The sequence below is a fragment of the Pleurodeles waltl genome, chromosome 2_2 (assembly GCF_031143425.1).
Source record: "Pleurodeles waltl isolate 20211129_DDA chromosome 2_2, aPleWal1.hap1.20221129, whole genome shotgun sequence".
NCBI classification, from domain to species: domain Eukaryota; kingdom Metazoa; phylum Chordata; class Amphibia; order Caudata; family Salamandridae; genus Pleurodeles; species Pleurodeles waltl.
The window spans coordinates 70245309-70259572 of record NC_090439.1 but is presented as its reverse complement, the minus strand read 5'-3'; the positions used below and the strand labels follow the sequence as shown (position 1 = coordinate 70259572).

The 14264-nt window shown below is 46.6% G+C and overlaps 1 protein-coding gene across 1 annotated transcript in view; it reads right to left on the bottom strand.

Moving 5' to 3' along the window:
• The window catches only part of RETREG1 (reticulophagy regulator 1), a 609140-nt gene that overhangs the window by 422578 nt on the left and 172298 nt on the right, over positions 1–14264 (bottom strand). The window lies entirely within an intron of this gene.

Below are 14264 nucleotides of genomic sequence, written 5' to 3'. Positions count from 1 at the left end.
GGTTTTGGATTTTTAAACTGTTTCCTGTGTTTTATTTAATTACTGTTTTGTGATATTTGAATGCTTTACACTTTGTCTCCTAAGTTAAGCCTTGACGCTCGATGCCAAGCTACCAAGGGTAGAGCTGGGATTAATTTACTGAGACCTAACTGTACTTTTGTGGAGGTTTGTGGCTTGTTGCTAGGTGTAGGTACCTACCTGCCCTACCAATAACCCATTTTCCAACATAATTGGAAGCAGCGACGGGATCCTGTACTTGTGTTCAATATCACGTTACAGTTTTAGATAAAACAAATTAAAAATCCTTTAAATTGTCCTAGTGCAAAAATTGTTTTTAATTTTTAATTTTAATTTTTTTTTTGTAATTAATTTGGATTAATTTCAATTATTGAATTTTTGTAATTTTTCTAAATTCTTGTTTCCAATTTTTGCAAAAAGTTTTTGTTGACACAAAACTAGGGAACCATGGAGCTTGATCTGGCTAGCCTACCCACACTGACAGTAGTCCAGCTTAGGGGGTTGTGTATTGAGAGGGGGTTGCCTGCAACCACTAATCTCAGGAAGGAAATCCTGATTAAATCCCTGACAGCATGGGCTGAGGCCCAAGAGGTAGAGACAGAGGAAGCTCCAGAGGAGGAACCAAAAGAGGATGATGCTAACTCTAACCACTCAGGGGAGGAAAGGCATCAGACCCCAAGTGAGGAAGAGGAGGAACGGTCCTCACTGGATACAGTCACTAGGGGCAGACCCAAAGCTAGTGGTAGGAAGAGGGTCCTTTCAGGAGGAGAGAACCCATCCATCAGGGAAAGAGAGCTGGAAGCCCAGCTAGCCTACATAGCTTTGGAAGCAGATAAGCTGGCCCTAGAAAAGCAAAAGTGGGCATACAAAGAAAAAAGAGATGGAAGCAGCGATAAAGAAGCTGAGGTGTCCATGGGTGGGGGAGTTTGCCCCAGATTACCCAAGGGGGTGGTTCCTGCTTATGTAGAGGGGGATGACATAGATAAGTGGCTAGGGGCCTTTGAGAGGGCACTCCAAATGAGAAGGGTTAGGCCTCAATACTGGGGTTCCCTTTTGTGGGAGTTGGTCCCCAACTCAGGGAGGGATAGGCTTCTGACCTTAAGGGGGGAGGAGGCAGATTCATACCCTAGTATTAAAAGGTGCTTAGCCAAGAAGTTTGGTCTGACCCCAGAGCAATATAGAATGAAGTTCAGGGACACCCAGAAGGTCAGTACCCAGTCTTGGGTTGACTTTGTGGACACCTCACTAAAGGCACTAGAGGGCTGGATTATTGGCAACAAAGTAAATACTTATGAGGGGTTATACAATCTGATCATGAGATCGCACATCTTGACCAATTGTATCCAAGAAAGGTTACGCCAGCATCTAGTGGACTCTAAGCTGACCAACCCTAGAGAGCTAGGGGAGGCAGCTGATGAGTGGTTGAGAACCAGGGTGGTTGTCAAGTCCCAGGGGGGAGACTCCAAGAAGGGGGGGACAGGTCCCCAAAAACCTAAGGAGGGAGGTGGTAAGCCCACCACAGAGACTCCCTCTGTACCCCAGAACCCTAAGAAGGAGGAGAGTAAATCCCACTCCCAATCTGACATGCAGAGACAGGGAGACCCAGGGTTAAAAAAGCTCTTGGACAGTAGGGCTTGCTTTGACTGTCAGCAGACAGGTCACTTCAGAGGAGATGCAGCCTGTCCAAAGAAAGTGGTTAGCACTGGGCTGTCCAGTGTAGCCATAGAGGAGGATTCCTCAGATGATGAAGTCCTCCTAGCATTGTGCTGGGAGACAGGACCAGATGGTAAGCTGGTGATCCCTGAGGGTGGGAGTAGGCACTTCCACCACATTCAAGTGAATGGGATCCCTACCACTGGCCTGAGAGACACCTGTGCCAGTCACACTGTAGTGAGTGACCGGTTAGTGACCCCAGACATGTATGTCCCAGAAAAGACAAAGAAAGTCAGGATAGCCACAGGGGAGGTCACCTCCAAACCTGTAGCCATAGTGCCCCTAGAGAGGGAGGGTATCCTTGACTGGATTAGGGTGGTAGTCAGTGCTGACCTTCCCCTAGATTGTATCCTGGGCAATGACCTCCCAGAGGTGAGTCTGGTCACAGATGGGGTGGTCGCCCAGGGCGCCCCCCCCAACCCAAAGTCCTGGGGAGTCAGTCCCTACAGTTAGGAGACAGGGGTCCCCAAGAAAAGGAAAGAAGAAAAGGAAGGGTAGGCCACTCTTAAAGAGAGTTCCAGGGAGCCAAAGGCCTTCTGCCCCAGTAGGGGGGGAGCCCAGAGTTGGCACTGGTGAGGCCTCACCTGACTCCAAGGAAGTCCTGAGTAGTCAGGCAGCTGTCCAGATGCAAGGTGTTGCCCCTGCACTGACAGAAGGGAGAGTGGAAGGAGGGTGTCTGCCACAAGAGGTGGTAGCCCCCCACTCTAGACAGCAAGAGGGGTGCCAGGACCCCAAAGATGCCCCTAAAGCAGCTCAGCCACCTGTCAGTGGAGAGCTTAGGGTGTGGTTCTGGGTACTGACAGCTGTCAGTAGCCTCTGCTGGGTGCTAGCCTTCCTGGCAGCACTGTACTTGGCCTGGGAGGCAAACCCCAAGGCCAATAGCAAAGTAGGCCCCCTGACCCTGTTGGTCATGGTGGGGTTGCTCAAGTGTTGGGTGACCTCTTTGGGTAAGCTAGGTCTTGCCCTAGCAAAGTTAGGAGTAGGGGAGGTGGGCACCTCACTACCCAAGTTGGCAGAGAGAGAGGAGGAAGACCCCCCTAGAGGGAAGTTTCAGTTTGGGTTGGGTCCTTTTACTGTGGGATGGCTTCACTACCCAGAGGGAGTGACCCTGACAGGAGGATATAAGGCAGAGTAGGCCCTGCAAAGGGACAGCCAGTTTTCTTCACTGTCTTCCTCGCCTAACAAGCCAGGAAGACTCTCCCAGGGTTGGGCTGAGTCTCCTGGGCGTGCGGGCTGGGGGGGGGGGTTGTGTGAGAAACTGGGGCTGATTGCAGAGGCCCCCTAACTTTTTGCCCCCATTTTCCACTTTATGCTGGTGTTTTCCTGACTCTGATGGTGCCCTGGGTACTGCTAACCAGTCCCAGGGCCTGTGCTCTGTGTAAAATGGATATGCAAATTAGGCTAATTATAATTGGCTAAGTTAACCTACCTATAAGTCCCTAGTATATGGTAGGGCATGTAGGTTTAGGGACCACAGCATAGGTGGTGCACACCTAGGTGCATTGCTGAGGTGCCCAGTGTCATTTTAAAAGCAAGCCTGCCTTGCTGGCTGCTTTTAAATTAAAGTTATATGCAAATTCGACTTTGGAATTAAAGGTACTTCCAAAGTTTTAAACTACCTTATTTTTACATATAAGTCACCCCTAAGGTGTGCCCTATGTGCCCCTAGGGCTGGGTGCCATGTAACTATAAGCAGGGACTTTATAAAAATAGATTTATAAGCCCTGGTGAGGTAAAAACAGCCAAATTCGTTTTTCCCTCATTGAAGTAAATGGCCTTCATAGGCTAGAATGGGCAGACTTTATTTTAAATGTTAAAGTCTCCTTAAATGTTACATACCAAGAATTTGGTATCAAATTGATTGTTATAATAAATCCCACAACTTCCAGTTGTTGGATTTAATATAACTAGTGCAGGTAAAAAGTTTAGACTTTACCTAAAAAGTTGCCAATTTCAGCTCTGCATTGTTTTTGCTGCTGTGCTCTGATTGGCCAGCCTGCAGCAGCTTCTGCCAGGCCACTTTAATGAGGTGTGAAGTGGCCTGGCTTTACACAAAGGAATGTGCTTGGGGGAGAGAATCTCCCCTCAGCAGATGGGGAAGCAGGAAGGGGGAGGGCTGCCAAACTGGTCTTCAAAGGCAGAGAAGGACATCTGGAGCACCCAGCAACACCCCCACATCCTGCAACCCCAGACAGCTAGGTGCCCCCTTGATTAGATTAGGAGAGGGCAGGAGAGGGGTGTGTTTATGATTTTTAGCCACACCAGTGGGTGGGCTCAGCCAGATCTCTCCTCCAAAAATCAGATTCATCCATTTTGGATTTTTAGAGACTATTGCCTTCTGGGATGGATTTTTGCCACACTTCCCAGGAAGTGGTCATCACAGGGGGACGACCCTGTCCCTGATTGGAGGACCAGAGCCCCCCTGCTTTTCACCCAGGAGCAAGGATAAAACTGGCAGACCTGCACCCACGCCTCAGATCCCCACCAAATTTCAAGAAGAAAGAACTACAAGGAGAAGAAGGACTGCCCTGCTGGACCCCTGGCCTGCACCTGGACCCTGCACTCAGAAAGACTGCACCAGCTGCACACTTGGGCTTCACCACAAGAAGGACTTTGCCTGGCTTCCACTGGTTCAAGGAGGGACTCCCTGTTTGCTACAGGTGAAAAATTGCTAACCAGAGTCCCCTGCACCAACTCCTGAAAAAGTGACCAGCTGACCACTGCCCAGTGGCCAAAAAGGAGTTTGCGCCAGGTGCATTCTGGGAGTTGAAGTCCGCACTTCCCAAGGACCATCACAGAACTTCTGGACCCTTGGGGTGAGCTGTGGACCCCAAAAGAACCTTAAAAGAACATCTGGGTGAAGCCCCAGAAGTTTGGAGAAGATTGGAGAATTTTTAGAAAAAAGCTCCATAAAGTGACCGACCCGACGCGGAAATTCTAGCCGGCTTGCCTCAACCGCGACCCGGCCTGACTTCGTGGTTCGTCCCGGTAAAGAAAAACATCCAAAAAAGAGACTAAGTCCGAACGTAAAAAGTTGACCGGGACCTTCCAGCCATCGTATCCGAGAAGGGCTCCACGGACGTCGGATCAAGATCCGGGTTTACCCCGGTCGAAGGATTTTCATCTCGAAAAAACGACTAAGTCCGAAGGTAAAAATCACCACCGAGGAAACCGACTTCGCGTATCCGGACAAGGGCTCCAGGAGGTCGGATCCAACTGGCAGGTTCGTCCCGGTGAAGAAAAACTTCAAAATAAAGACTAAGTCAGAAGGTAACTTTTTAACCGAGGCCTCCCGCGACCTGTAGCCGAGCAGGGCTCCATCGCGGTCGGCCTGAAAGTTTGACTTTGTCCCGGTCCTGGTGCAACCAGATGACCCGATTGGCGCTTTTTGTTTCTATGCGCTAGAAAATAATAATACTTTAAAAATTCATATCTCCGGTTCCCCTGAACCGATTTTAATCGTTTTTGTGTCATTTTAAAGATAAAAATATAAGCTATTTTTATAAATTGGTTTTGGATTTTTAAACTGTTTCCTGTGTTTTATTTAATTACTGTTTTGTGATATTTGAATGCTTTACACTTTGTCTCCTAAGTTAAGCCTTGACGCTCGATGCCAAGCTACCAAGGGTAGAGCTGGGATTAATTTACTGAGACCTAACTGTACTTTTGTGGAGGTTTGTGACTTGTTGCTAGGTGTAGGTACCTACCTGCCCTACCAATAACCCATTTTCCAACAATCATTGTTAAGGCATTCGTGGTAAAGGCATTAGTAGTAACAAGTTTAGGCACCCGTTGTTTTGTCAGTCGGCATTCCGTCGTACAACCTTGCAAGGGCAACGCACTAGAAAAGTCAGATTTACTGAGCAAGGCAAGGCCAACTTGCAAGGTAAAGCAAGAGTAACGCAGGGCGACGCAGGTTGCAGCCCTGCGATAATCTGCCCTGGAAAGGCGTTTCATGGGTGAAGCGTGTGTGTTCCCATGCATCCACTCACGGATTTTGGCGGATTCCCAAATTTACCAAGACTGGTAAACCTGGGAATACGTTAAAATGCTATGCCTTCCCAGAGGAGGCACAACGAGGAGAAATATATTTATTTCTCCTCGTTGTTTCCTCTTCCTAAATGTGCTAAAGGACACTTAGGGAGAGGAAAAAGCCTCAGAGGATTGTTTTTGTGCAGAAAGGTTTAGTTACAATCCTGCTGCGAATCCTGGACCGGGGCTTGTGAGGTCTGATACGGTGAAGTTCCTTAAATATGGTGATAATTGCTAAATGTGTCCTTAGACAGCATAATTTATTGAAGACATGTTCTGCTGAAGCCCAATCAGGAATTGTATTTTGTTATGTATCTGAGGTCTAGGTGTGACCTGTTGATGTTACGTTGTAGCAACAATTAAATTCTCACTCAGACACTTGCACTCACTTTTACCTGCACATTCTCACTCAGTCTTACTTATTTTCACTCACTCTGACTCATTCATTTTCACTCACTTATTCATTCATACATACTTGCCCTCACATACTCACTTCTTCTCCGAATCTCACTAATTCTGACTCAGTTATACTCACTGGCGGTCACTCATTTCCATTCACTTGCATTCCTTTGTTCTCACTCTCACACTTATGGTTACTCATTGATACTCTAGACTCCCTTGCAGTCGCTCTTACTAGCTCATTCTCACTCACCGTTATTCACTCTTTCTCAATCACTCCTTCTGTTACACATTAACTTCCACTCACACCTATATGCTCACACACACACACTCCCACACACACTCACACACACTTTGTCACCCACACACAGTATACACTGAAAGATTTTGTAGTTTACTCGGCTGCCTGCGCAGGCCCCTTCCCAGGTCCAGGTGCTCCACCGACCTTCGGCATGGGAATGCAGCTGAAGCAGGAAACCGAAAGCTCAAAGCTGTGCGGTTGTATGTTCCAGCTTTTAGCCTTTTGCTTTTCACCCTACTCTTTCATAACTCGGTGACAAATTACAAAAGGTTAGGGTGACAGGGCGATCTGCGTGTCGTCCAGGCACTGCAAGTCTTAAGCCTAAAGCAGCCAAGGTTATTTTCCCAGAGACGTGACAGGCGCCTGATGCCAAGGCTGGGACTTTGCCCTCCCTGGACAATCTGGGTGATGGCTTGTGCAGGCGCCTTCATGCTCCGGCCATCAAACAGATGTCACTGCCTGTCTCAGACTGCTTGACCCTCCTTTTCAGTGATGGTCTGCTTTTTATTAGACTGACAGTAAATACTAACTAATCCATTTTAAACTATTAGTCGAATAAAAACGGGATAGAAAACGTGGAAGAGAGCCCTGGCGCCTATAAGGACAAGCCACTTCCGGCCAAACCGAAGAGGGTCTTCTATTGGTCGTCAAGGAAAAGACATCTTGAAGCTGGCATGAGATCATTATGTGCTTAGGGCTTGTGGCTGTCGGGTCAGACTACTGAACAAAAAAAACGCATTCGAAACATGCACAGATCTTACAAAGTGAAATTGGAAACCCGTTATGTGTTTTTTTATAGAGCGCATACCCCCCCTCCCCCCCACCCCCACCATCTCTAATCGCTGTAAATAACAAATGTGACTTCTGAAACTGGTGGACGTCAGCAGTGAGTGGGTGGGTCAGCTACGTGGCGAAGAACAATACACAAATACAGCACGGGCAGGCAAACGATAAAAAAGGGTAAGCAGCTCCCGCATAACATGTGGATTTTATAGTGAGAAACGAATGGGTCAGTTTCTCATCAAACCACTGCCACGGCTTTCACAATTACAGGGAGTGCAGAATTATTAGGCAAGTTGTATTTTTGAGGATTAATTTTATTATTGAACAACAACCATGTTCTCAATGAACCCAAAAAACTCATTAATATCAAAGCTGAATATTTTTGGAAGTAGTTTTTAGTTTGTTTTTAGTTTTAGCTATGTTAGGGGGATATCTGTGTGTGCAGGTGACTATTACTGTGCATAATTATTAGGCAACTTAACAAAAAACAAATATATACCCATTTCAATTATTTATTATTACCAGTGAAACCAATATAACATCTCAACATTCACAAATATACATTTCTGTCATTCAAAAACAAAACAAAAACAAATCAGTGACCAATATAGCCACCTTTCTTTGCAAGGACACTCAAAAGCCTGCCATCCATGGATTCTGTCAGTGTTTTGATCTGTTCACCATCAACATTGCGTGCAGCAGCAACCACAGCCTCCCAGACACTGTTCAGAGAGGTGTACTGTTTTCCCTCCTTGTAAATCTCACATTTGATGATGGACCACAGGTTCTCAATGGGGTTCAGATCAGGTGAACAAGGAGGCCATGTCATTAGATTTCCTTCTTTTATACCCTTTCTTGCCAGCCACGCTGTGGAGTACTTGGACGCGTGTGATGGAGCATTGTCCTGCATGAAAATCATGTTTTTCTTGAAGGATGCAAACTTCTTCCTGTACCACTGCTTGAAGAAGGTGTCTACCAGGAACTGGCAGTAGGACTGGGAGTTGAGCTTGACTCCATCCTCAACCCGAAAAGGCCCCACAAGCTCATCTTTGATGATACCAGCCCAAACCAGTACTCCACCTCCACCTTGCTGGCGTCTGAGTCGGACTGGAGCTCTCTGCCCTTTACCAATCCAGCCACGGGCCCATCCATCTGGCCCATCAAGATTCACTCTCATTTCATCAGTCCATAAAACCTTAGAAAATCAGTCTTGAGATATTTATTGGCCCAGTCTTGACGTTTCAGCTTGTGTGTCTTGTTCAGTGGTGGTCGTCTTTCAGCCTTTCTTACCTTGGCCATGTCTCTGAGTATTGCACACCTTGTGCTTTTGGGCACTCCAGTGATGTTGCAGCTCTGAAATATGGCCAAACTGGTGGCAAGTGGCATCGTGGCAGCTGCACGCTTGACTTTTCTCAGTTCATGGGCAGTTATTTTGCGCCTTGGTTTTTCCACACGCTTCTTGCGACCCTGTTGACTATTTTGAATGAAACGCTTGATTGTTCGATGATCACGCTTCAGAAGCTTTGCAATTTTAAGAGTGCTGCATCCCTCTGCAAGATATCTCACTATTTTTTACTTTTCTGAGCCTGTCAAGTCCTTCTTTTGACCCATTTTGCCAAAGGAAAGGAAGTTGCCTAATAATTATGCACACCTGATATAGGGTGGTGATGTCATTAGACCACACCCCTTCTCATTACAGAGATGCACATCACCTAATATGCTTAATTGGTAGTAGGCTTTCGAGCCTATACAGCTTGGAGTAAGACAACATGCATAAAGAGGATGATGTGGTCAAAATACTCATTTGCCTAATAATTCTGCACTCCCTGTATACTTAAACGGTTCTTTAATCCCTTGATTTGAATGGCACCTGTCCAAGGGCACCGCGACGGAATGTTTGAAACATGCAGGTAACTTGGGTACATAAAGAGACTGTCATGCCCTGACACAAAAGTCTTTCTGGTTAGTACTACCCTGAACACCGTGGAGGGTAGGGCTACAGCAGCTGACTGCTGCCCCATAAGGGATGCCTAATGCGGACATTTTAGATATGAATTTAAGTTCCAGTCATTGCTGAAAGTAAGGGACCAACAAAACTGTGAGTAAAGAACTGGAGGTCTGGGGCCCTCTAGCGGCGGCATGGTGAGAAAGGGCCATATTATCTGCCATGCAATTAACCCACTTTGATAGGGCATTCATTACCTAGACATTTCTTAAAAACTGTTTATATACTGAATATGAAAGTCTTTCTGTAAATTATCCATAAATCAAACTAATGGCAGTGAATACACATTGACGGATCTGCAGATGTACTGGTTTATATTTATTATATAAGCACATTGTTGTCTGCCAACCATCGAGGAAAAAAAATCAGAATTTACCCATAACTCCTTAGGGCCATGCTATCATTTCAGACGTTGACCAATGAGCATTAACTCTTTAGCTGCTGGGCCTCCCTGTGTGTAAGGTATAAATGCCAAATTTGCATCCCTTTTAATAACCTCCAGGGGTTTCTAATGGTAGCCAGGGTTTACGGATAAACCAGGAGGGGACCGAGAAAATAGTCAAAAATAGCTAAAGTTTGAGTTTTGTTTAGAAAAATAGGAAAAAGTGCTCTGGATAAAAAGACGTGTTTTTTCCATAAAAATGGCATAAATGAACGGGTTGTTTAGCTAAAGTCACCATCTTCCCAGCTTTCAGGAACATGCAAAGCGGAATTAAAAAACAAAACTATTTTTTGACACAGTTTTGGAATTTTTCAAACAAGGTAGCCATGTTTCCTATTTTTTTGTGTTTTCACCTGCTTCCAGTTTGTGGTGGAAACCAATGTGAAACCCATTAGTGATTAAGGAAAGATATATATTTCTGAAAAGTAGACACAATCACAAGTTCAGCATGGGGTCATATGCATAGATCCTTCAAGGTTTTCCCAAAGAAACTAACTATTGAAATAAAGAGATATTGAAAAAGAGTAGGAAAATGCAGCCATTTGCACCAATGTTTTCACTCGTAACCTTATGTCACGATGGCCGATTCACAAAGCTATGCAACATCACATTAATTAACCCCTTTTGTATGTGCGTATATATAGTGTTTGTAGGTTCTCCAAAAACCCAGGGTACCCAAAGCCAACAAATGAGCTGCACAGTACAATGATTTTTCATTGTGTGCGGAGTATGGACCAAATCATATCGTGAAAAGGGTAGAGTGAAAAATAAATATCAAGGTGACATATGCATTTCTTAAATGGGCACAAGAAATGGAACTTAGGAGCAGTGGTTATTTCCACATCTCTGAATTTGCAGGTATTTTTCAAAATGTCTTCTTTTTACACACTGACTTACATTTGGACGGCACAAATGCAGCAAAATCCAATTGGTAATAACGAATAACCTACTATTCTAAGATCCCACATGTCTTCTGATAAAATGATACGTCACTTGTATGGATAGGCTTAGTGCCTGCGTCAGGAAACGGCCCAAAACACAACATGGATACATCACATTTTTCCACTCTAAACTGGCCCATTTTACAAAGAGGGTAGCTGTAGATTTTGGGCCCTAGCTCAGCCGGCACCCAGGGAAATTTAGCAAACCTGTACTTTTTTTAAAACTAGACACCTTAAGGAATGCGGGATGGGGTGACTTGTATGGCTCTCACTAAGCTGTTAGATCCAAAATCCCTTGCAAACCTCAAACTCTGACTACAAGACACATTTTCCTCACATTTCTCACATTTCTGTGACAAAACGTTCTGGAATCTGTGGGAGCTTCAAGCTTCCTTCCACCCAGCATTCTCCTAAGCCTTCCAGTAAAAACGGTACCTCACTTGTGGAGTAGGACTAGTGTCTGCAACAGGAAATGGCCTAAAATTCAAAATGGCTCTGTAGGAAGTTGGCTCTGTATGTACTATTTCAAAGTAAGAAATAGCATGCACAGAGTCCAAGGGTTCCCCTTAGAGGTAAGATAGTGGCAAAAAGAGATAATTCTAATGCTCTATTTTGTGGTAGTGTGGTCGAGCAGTAGGCTTATCAGAGGGTATTGTTAAGCATGTGTTGTACACACACAGGCAATAAATGAGGAACACACACTCAAAGACAATTCCAGGCCAATAGGTTTTTATATAGAAAAATATATTTTCTTAGTTTATTTTAAGAACCACAGGTTCAAGATTTACAAACAATACTTTAAATGAAAGGTATTTCACTTAGGAACTTTAGGAACTTTGAAATAGCAAAATAGCATATACAGTTTTCACACAAATGGCAAATAGCTATTTTAAAACTGGACACAGTGCAATTTTCAACAGTTCCTGGGTGAGGTAAGTGTTTGTTAGTTTTGCAGGAAAGTAAACCACCTACAGGGTTCAAAGTTGGGTCCGAGGTAGCCCACCGTTGGGGGTTCAGGGCAACCACAAAGTTACCACACCAGCAGCTCAGGGCTGGCCAGGTGCAGAGGTCAAAGTGGTGCCCAAAACGCATAGACTTTAATGGAGAAGGGGTGCCCTGGTTCCAGTCTGCCAGCAGGTAAGTACCCGCGTCTTCGGAGGGCAGACCAGGGGGGTTTTGTAGGGCACCGGGGGGGACACAAGTCAGCACAAAAAGTACACCCTCAGCGGCACGGGGGCGGCCGTGTGCAGTGTACAAACAGGCGTCAGGTTTGCAATGTAGTTCAATGGGAGACCTGGGGGTCTCTTCAGCGATGCAGGCAGACAAGGGGGGGGCTCCTCTGGGTAGCCACCACCTGGGCAAGAGAGAGGGCCACCTGAGGGTCGCTCCTGCACTGGAGGCCGGATCCTTCAGGTCCTGGGGGCTGCGGGTGCACTGTCCTTACCAGGCATCAGGTTTTTAGAAGCAGGCAGTCGTGGTCAGGGGGAGCCTCTGGATTCCCTCTGCAGGCGAGGCTGTGGGGGCTCAAGGGGGTCAACTCTGGCTACTCACGGGCTCACAGTCGCCGGGGAGTCCTCCCTGTAGTGTTGGTTCTCCACAAGTCGAGCCGGGGGCGTCGGGTGCAGAGTGCAAAGTCTCACGCATCCGGCGGGAAACGTATGTTCTTTCAAAGTTGCTTCTTTGTGGCAAAGATGTTTCTTCTTTGGAGCAGAGCCGCTGTCCTCTGGAGTTCTTGGTCCTTTTAGATGCAGGGTAGTCCTCTGAGGCTTCAGAGGTCGCTGGACCCTGTGGAACGCGTCGCTGTAGCAGTTCTTGTGAAGTGGGGAGACAGGCCGGTAAAGCTGGGGCCAAAGCAGTTGGTGTCTCCGTCTTCTCTGCTGGTTTTTCAGCTCAGCAGTCCTTCTTCGTCTTAGGTTGCAGGAATCTCGTTACCTAGGTTCTGGGAGCCCCTAAATACTCGATTTAGGGGTGTGTTTAGGTCTGGGGGGTTAGTAGCCAATAGTTACTAGCCCTGAGGGGGGCTACACCGTCTTTGTGCCTCCTCCCTGAGGGGTGGGGGGCACATCCCTAATCCTATTGGGGGAATCCTCCATCTGCAAGATGGAGGATTTCTAAAAGTCAGAGTCACCTCAGCTCAGGACACTCTAGGGGCTGTCCTGACTGGCCAGTGACTCCTCCTTGTTTTTCTCATTATCTCCTCCGGCCTTGCCGCCAAAAGTGGGGCCGTGGCCGGAGGGGGTGGGCAACTCCACTAGCTGGAGTGCCCTGGGGTGCTGTAACAAAGGGGGTGAGCCTTTGAGGCTCACCGCCAGGTGTTACAGTGCCTGCAGGGGGAGGTGAGAAACACCTCCACCCAGTACAGGCTTTGTTACTAGCCACAGAGTGACAAAGGCACTCTCCCCATGTGGCCAGCAACATGTCTGGTGTGTGGCAGGCTGCTAAAACTAGTCAGCCCACACTGGAAGTCGGGTATGGTTTCAGGGGGCATCTCTAAGATGCCCTCTGGGGTGTATTTTACAATAAAATGTACACTGGCATCAGTGTGCATTTATTGTGCTGAGAAGTTTGGTACCAAACTTCCCAGTTTTCAGTGTAGCCATTATGGTGCTGTGGAGTTCGTGCATGACAGACTCCCAGACCATATACTCTTATGGCTACCCTGCACTTACAATGTCTAAGGTTTTGCTTAGACACTGTAGGGGCATAGTGCTCATGCACTTATGCCCTCACCTATGGTATAGTGCACCCTGCCTTAGGGCTGTAAGGCCTGCTAGAGGGGTGACTTATCTATGCCATAGGCAGTGTTAGGTTGGCATGGCACCCTGAGGGGAGTGTCATGTCGACGTAGTCATTTCATCCCCACCAGCACACACAAGCTGGCAAGCAGTGTGTCTGTGCTGAGTGAGGGGTCTCCAGGGTGGCATAAGACATGCTGCACCCCTTAGAGACCTTCCCTGGCATCAGGGCCCTTGGTACCAGAGGTACCAGTTACAAGGGACTTACCTGGATGCCAGGGTGTGCCAATTGTGGAAACAAAGGTACAGGTTAGGGAAAGAACACTGGTGCTGGGGCCTGATTAGCAGGCCTCAGCACACTTTCAAATCATAACTTGGCATCAGCAAAGGCAAAAAGTCAGGGGTTAACCATGCCAAGGAGGCATTTCCTTACAGGCTCTTTCACATTTTTCCACTCAAAAGAGACCCATTTTTTGCAAAGTGGGTAGGTGTCAATTTTAGACCCTAACTCAGGGGCAACTAGGGCAAAATTTTTAAAACTAGACACAAAAGGAAATGGCCCAAAACGCAACATGGATACATCATATTTTTCCACTCAAAATTGACCTGTTATATGCAAAGTGGATAGCTGTGAATTTGGGCCCTAACTCAGACAGCACCTAGGGAAACCTAACAAACCTGTACGTTTTTTAAACCTAAACACCTAGGGGAATCCAAGATGGGGTGACTTCCGTGGTTCTCAACAGGTTATTTCACCCAGAATCCCTTGCAAACCTCGATTTTTCACAAAAACACAGATTTTCTTCACATTTCTGTAATGGAAAGTTCTGGAATCAATGAGGAGCCACAAACGTCCTTCCACCCAGTATTATCCTACATCTTGCAATAAATATAG